This window comes from Neofelis nebulosa, chromosome 3, assembly GCF_028018385.1.
Source record: "Neofelis nebulosa isolate mNeoNeb1 chromosome 3, mNeoNeb1.pri, whole genome shotgun sequence".
Classification (NCBI taxonomy): Eukaryota; Metazoa; Chordata; class Mammalia; order Carnivora; family Felidae; genus Neofelis; species Neofelis nebulosa.
The window spans coordinates 73,864,113-73,870,011 of NC_080784.1; the positions used below are offsets into that span (position 1 = coordinate 73,864,113).

The 5,899-nt window shown below is 37.1% G+C and overlaps 1 long non-coding RNA gene across 1 annotated transcript; it reads right to left on the minus strand.

Moving 5' to 3' along the window:
• Positions 1-749: 749 nt before the first annotated feature.
• On the minus strand, positions 750-5,624 carry LOC131506951 (uncharacterized). The gene is made up of 4 exons (XR_009259238.1): positions 5,536-5,624; positions 3,370-3,512; positions 3,077-3,202; positions 750-950 (listed from the first exon to the last, which is right to left on the minus strand). It is a non-coding gene; the product is annotated as an uncharacterized LOC131506951 (long non-coding RNA).
• Between the last annotated feature and the right edge of the window lie 275 nt (positions 5,625-5,899).

The following is a 5,899-nucleotide window of genomic DNA, read 5'->3' on the forward strand; positions in this document are numbered from 1 at the left end:
GGAAAACAGGGGTGGTAGGGAGAAGTGGGAAAGGAGAGGAGACAGCATAGATGATGATAAATAGAAAGATAGATAGATGGATGGATGGATGGATGTATACATACATACATATATACATACATACATAGATGGATGATAGTTTTATTTATACACACATATAGTATATGTTATAAGCCTGTTTTTAAAGCCCAAACATGTTTCATTCATTCATGATCAAAATTCTATGTGAACCAAAGGTCATAAGTTTCAGTTAACAGTCAATGAGAAAAATTTACTGAGATATTATGATAATAATGTTATTTGTACTAGTGCTTAGAAGATAAAGTGTTAGATTAAACATTATACTTATGTAGAGAGTTAAGAAATTAAGATTGGAGAGTGTTTACATACCAATTACCATGGCACTTAAATTAAAGCTATACTTATTTGTATACTTATTTGCTAGTTTATCATAAAGCTGAGTTTCTAAGTCTGTTTACTGGAGAAATACAAAGAACTTCCCATAAAATTGAATACTATGATCAAAAGGTTTCCATAAAATGATGACTTGTGGTGCTGAAATTTATAAATTTTGTTTAGAAAGCATATGTATTAGCATTTCTTTTTTGTAGAAAACTGTTTTAGTTCCATTTTTTTAAACCGTGTTTATCATAGGAAATTTATTTTTCTCACCAATCTTGTGCCACTGATTCTCACCCTTCAGATCTAGCTCTAATATATCCAATAAGTAAAAACATAAAGAGACCTCCTTATCACTGGAAGATTGAAGGATTTACTAAGGAGAAGAAAATTTTCTTTATGGCACTGGTCTATCACTTTTTTTCTTTTCAAAGGGCTCACATGTTACGAAGCAGAGCTTGGTTTATGGTCAAACAGCTGGGTTTCGATTCCAGATCTGCCGCATAGTGTGAAACTTTGACCAAGTTAATTATTTCTCAGAGTTTCAATTTCTGAAAGAAAGACAAAACAAGTCATATTCGAGGAGTGACTGGCACATGAGATAAACCATGAATGAAATGACTGAGTGAAGGAACAGACCTACTGTTATGCTCTCAATTCAAAGGTGCTCAATAAATGTTATTTATATTCTTCCGTGATAAGTCCACGTTTATCACTTGTTTCAAATTCGACTCAAACGACCCTTTCCAGGAATCTCTTAGATTCGGAGCTTTGTTGTCTCCTTTTGATACTTACATTTCTCTTGTAACATAGTGCTTTACTGTTGTTAACTTTCCTCTTGTTTTCAAGCTATTTTAAGTGTCTCTGCTTTGCCTTTTAAGCCAGATTCCTTCTTGAAAGACAAATGTAAAGACTACCGAAATGCTGCCTGTCTGGACACACAGCAGGCAAGCAGAAACAAAATGTATGCTACCTAACCTTAGGGATCACACACAACTTTTCCATCATCTCCCGTCTTGCAGAGACCAGATGTGACATAACTGTCTTCACTGACACTGAATAAACAGTTCCGAATAATGATGCAAATGTTTCTCTGCTGTGATATAGACTAAGAGAAAACTTTAATGTTTATTTCACCCACAACATAAGGGCATTATTATTTGAGAAAATTTGAAAACATTGCTTGTATCAAATCAAAAAGAATAAGAGAAACCCCCCAAATCAGACCTGCTGGTACACTGAAATGGACCAAGCCAATAGTCCATGATAACAATTATCAATTATTTTATATTTAATATGTGCTCAACATGACACTGAGTGCTTTCAAACATTATATCACTGAATGTTCCTCATCACAACCCGAAGAACTGGATGACTATTATTCTCATTTTACAGATGAGGAAAATAAGATTAAGTACATTTTCAAATTCAACCCACAAGTGGCAAAGTTGGGAAACAGTGGTGTTTCTAACTCCAAACCTACTTTGTTTTTCCCATTATTCTTTGCTTCCTTTCAAAGTTTACAAGAATTTATTTACTTAGAGGAAAATGGAATGTTTATAGGCACCTCGCTACACAGAGAGTACCCTAAAGTGAATAGGGGAGGGATAGCAAATTTTCAGATTCATCTCTAAAAACAAAGGCCTCCAAGTTAAAGCTAACAGAAGCTCGAGGTAAAAATTAAATCAATGTTTGCTAGACCCTGAACATCTGATGGCTATGGCTGTTCTGTTTCTACTCAGTTGTCCTCAACTTCGGGAGAACTGGTGATTTTGACTTTCATGAGTTTGGTTTAATAGCAGAATTGAAAAAAGTTCGCATATGCAAACACTGTCACCCTGATGCTCTAAATGGAGCTGCTGCCTACCATTTTGTTGGGTTCATCAAGGAGCCCTGTGTAAGGCTTTATAGTGTATGATGTATATAGTATCACATTGAGAAGAGTACGGCAGAACAGATTTGTCTGGTGTATCATAAATCTGTCGTCCCTAAACATTCCAATGGACACAGTATGCTTCACCCAAATTTCTTTCAGGTCAAACCAATTTCCATGTGGAGGCTATGCTTCCTACAATCATTCAGACCACAAACCTAGTTTACAACAATTGCATTTCAGTGTCATGGCGACACAGCTGGCTTAAGACCCAAGGATGGATATTTCATTGTTTGAGATTCATTCTGTTCATTCTTTACTGAAAGGGGAGTTGTGGGGAGCTGATTCTTCTTATGCCCCACCTTGTAATGTTGGGACAGCCAAGAGAATATTGTTTCAAGCCAATAACTAGATCAATAAAAATCTTATCCCTTACTTTCAAATATCAAGCCCAAAAGCCCTACTGCAGAATAGGTTGAGAATATCAGGCCATGACAATTCAGCTTCCTTTGATGTCAAAGGTCCACTTTCTTGATCTGGCGGGTTAGGTGCCTGTCTCCTTCCTTCTCATTGCTCCACAAGTCATGCCTCAGTTCAGGACAATAACCTTTACCACAAGAACAAAATTCTTCAGGAAAGTCTATATGTGTAGGATCCCAATTCCTTAAGAAGTTGTTCTTTAATGGAACATGAGTTAAACACAAATCTCAAGCTGTGACTTCACAAAGAGTTCGGAAGTTTCCCATTTTATTTTCTGATTGAAAAATAGGGCCTCTGAATTTCTCCAAAGGTTGAAATGCCCACTTTGAGAATTGTCTGCAATTGTCTTGTCTCTGGGTAGTATTGCGTGTAACTTCATTTTTCATGGTGTTTTCATCTTCATTCCTCTGCTTCACTGGATCCAAACACTTCATGGCTTTAGTCACCTTGCTAAAATTTGTAGAGTCAGGTTTAGGGTGACAGTTATGGAAAGAGGGACGATCAAAGAATATGTAACAATTTGCTACCGTAAATGACGCCTGTTTCACTTCACTAGGTTTGCCATAATAAAGTAATGCAGACCAGTTGGCTTGAACAAGAGAAACTCATTTCCTCACCATTTTGGAGACTAAACATCCAAGATCAGGGTGTTAGCAGGGCTGGTTTCTTTTGAAACTTCTCTCCATGGCTCGTAGACATGTGTCTTCTCCCTGTCTTCCCCTGGTCATTCTTATGTGTCTGTCTGTGCCCTAATCTTCCCCTAAAAAGGACACCAGTCATTGAATTAAGTCACACCCCAGTGCCCTCATTTAACCTTAATTACCTCTTTAGAGACCCTGTCTGCAAAGACACTCACCATCTGAGGTAGTGAGAGTTAGGATTTTGACAGAGGAATTTTGGGGAAGGGAGTGGGGGAGACAAAGTTCAGTCTATAACTGTCCTATTTCATTTTTTCTCCCCCCCCCATAGGTGCCTGGATTATACTCTTCTGTCTTCTGAAAACTTCACTTCTGACATAACTCCTCTCATCCATAGAAAACCCACCGGTGAGTATGATCCAGGTCCCAGTCCTCAGCCTCCCTCATTTACCATCTTTTCATACGTATCTTTACTGTTTTCAATGTCCCCTTACATTCAATTTGAGCCAGAGGTGCTAAAAAAAAAATCACCATTTGAGTCTCTCTCCTTTCTCGCCTTCCAATATCATGAACAATGGAATGAAGAAGCAATAAGCAAGAAAGGCAAGAAAACAAGAGATCCATTTTTACCCTTGAACAACCTACAGTTAAGATTGGGATTGGAACCCAAATGCAACCTAAGTATCACGTTCATGTTCATGCTCACTATGTAATGTTTTGTAGATGAAATAGAAATGAAATCACAATGTTTTAAAAAATGAAATGAGCTTCTCCTTTACTATCAACTTTTTAAAACCACCAATCTATTTCCATGTAAAAATATGACTAAATCAAAATAAATTGCTAGCATTCATTTTCCCCAATTAGTGACTTCATTTGTAAAGAAAACATTTTATTTCAGTAATTAGTAAAGTAAATGATTGGGATTTAATTGAATTTTGAGGCTGCTTCCAACTCCTAAAGTTTAGATCACTTAAATATCTATAATTTAGCATTTGGCATTTAAATGATCTGGGCAATATGAAAAGCACTCTTTATCAGCTGGTTTTTTTCAGGCAAGCAAAAGGTAGCCATGGGAACATATTGCATGTTGTAGTACAGAAAAAAATACTTATGGGTCTGCCATAGAAATATTAATATTGATAATTTTTCCCCCTGGATAATCATTTTAATGATGATGCACTTTATGATTGATATTGCTTCTTTCTTCCAAAGGACCTCAAGGGTTTTTCGCAGTATCTCTATTCAGGTTCTTCAGTAGGTCTTTAAATGATTCATGTTTTTCCACTGATGGTTGCCTCACCCCTGGGTAAATTATTTGGAGTGAAATTAAAGAAAGTTTAAGCTCTAGGTAAGTAATAAGGCGAGACAATTATAATGTTCATCTCATGCCTCATATGTTTGAGCCTTTGTCATGCTACGGTTGAGATGTTTTTAATATTTATATTAAAGTCAGTGTGTAGCAGGATGCAAGGGACATTAAATGGATCCTGCTTCTTATTTATCTAAAATGTCTCTTTTTTTTTTGTAATTATGCTTCTGAATTATGTTACTCTGACAGTAAACATGCATTAGGGAAGACAAAAGAAATTTAATAGGTGAGGCTGAGAAGCATAAAGGAAAAGGATTTGCAAAATGAGAGAAGATGTCTAATGAATTATGGTGGAAGAATTGGCCAATCTAGGAGTGTCTCTATTTCTGACCCTGCGCCCCGACAAAAATTCCATCCAATTTGTGACCGTTCCCATCTTTGAAGTTAAAATTAGGCAGGTGAAACTTGGAAGCACCTGTGTCAGAGGGTCGGGGTGTCTCCTGACCTTTCCATCATCACGGGGTAAGAACTGTTCCTGCTCTTCCATGCCACCCCTTCTCTGAACACCTGAGCCAACGCTCTTACCTTTAATTACCTAAAACATAACAGACCTAAAGTCTGTGTGTTTATAAAAATGGCGGAGGGTTCTATAGACTGGATGTTTGTATGCCCCCCAAATTCATATGTTAAATCCTAACACAATCTGATGGTATCTGTTGGGGCCTATGGGAAGTGATTAGGTCATGAGGATAAAGCCCTCATAAATGGAATTAGCACCTTTATAAAAGGAACTCCATAGTCTCCCTCATCCCTTCTGCTGTGTGAGGACTCACCGAGAAGATAGCTGTCTATGAAGCAGGAAGCAGATTCTTACTAGACACCCAATCTGCCAGCACCTTGGTCTTAAACGTCCCAGTCTCTAGAACTATAAGAAATAACATTTTTGTCTTTCATAAGCCATTCAGTCTATTGGATTTTTGTTGTAGCAGCCCAAACAGACTAAGACAGGGTGAGAGAAAGAAGGACTGAATACTTTCCTCATACTCACTAAGTCCTTCATAAGATTTGTCTCAGAATTCTAGGAGATAATCATTTTTGCTGTTCTCATATTAAGGATAAAGAAATGGAGCCCCAAGCACCATAAATAACTTTCCCAGGGCTGTTTAATCAATAAGTTATGAAAAAATACTTTTAACC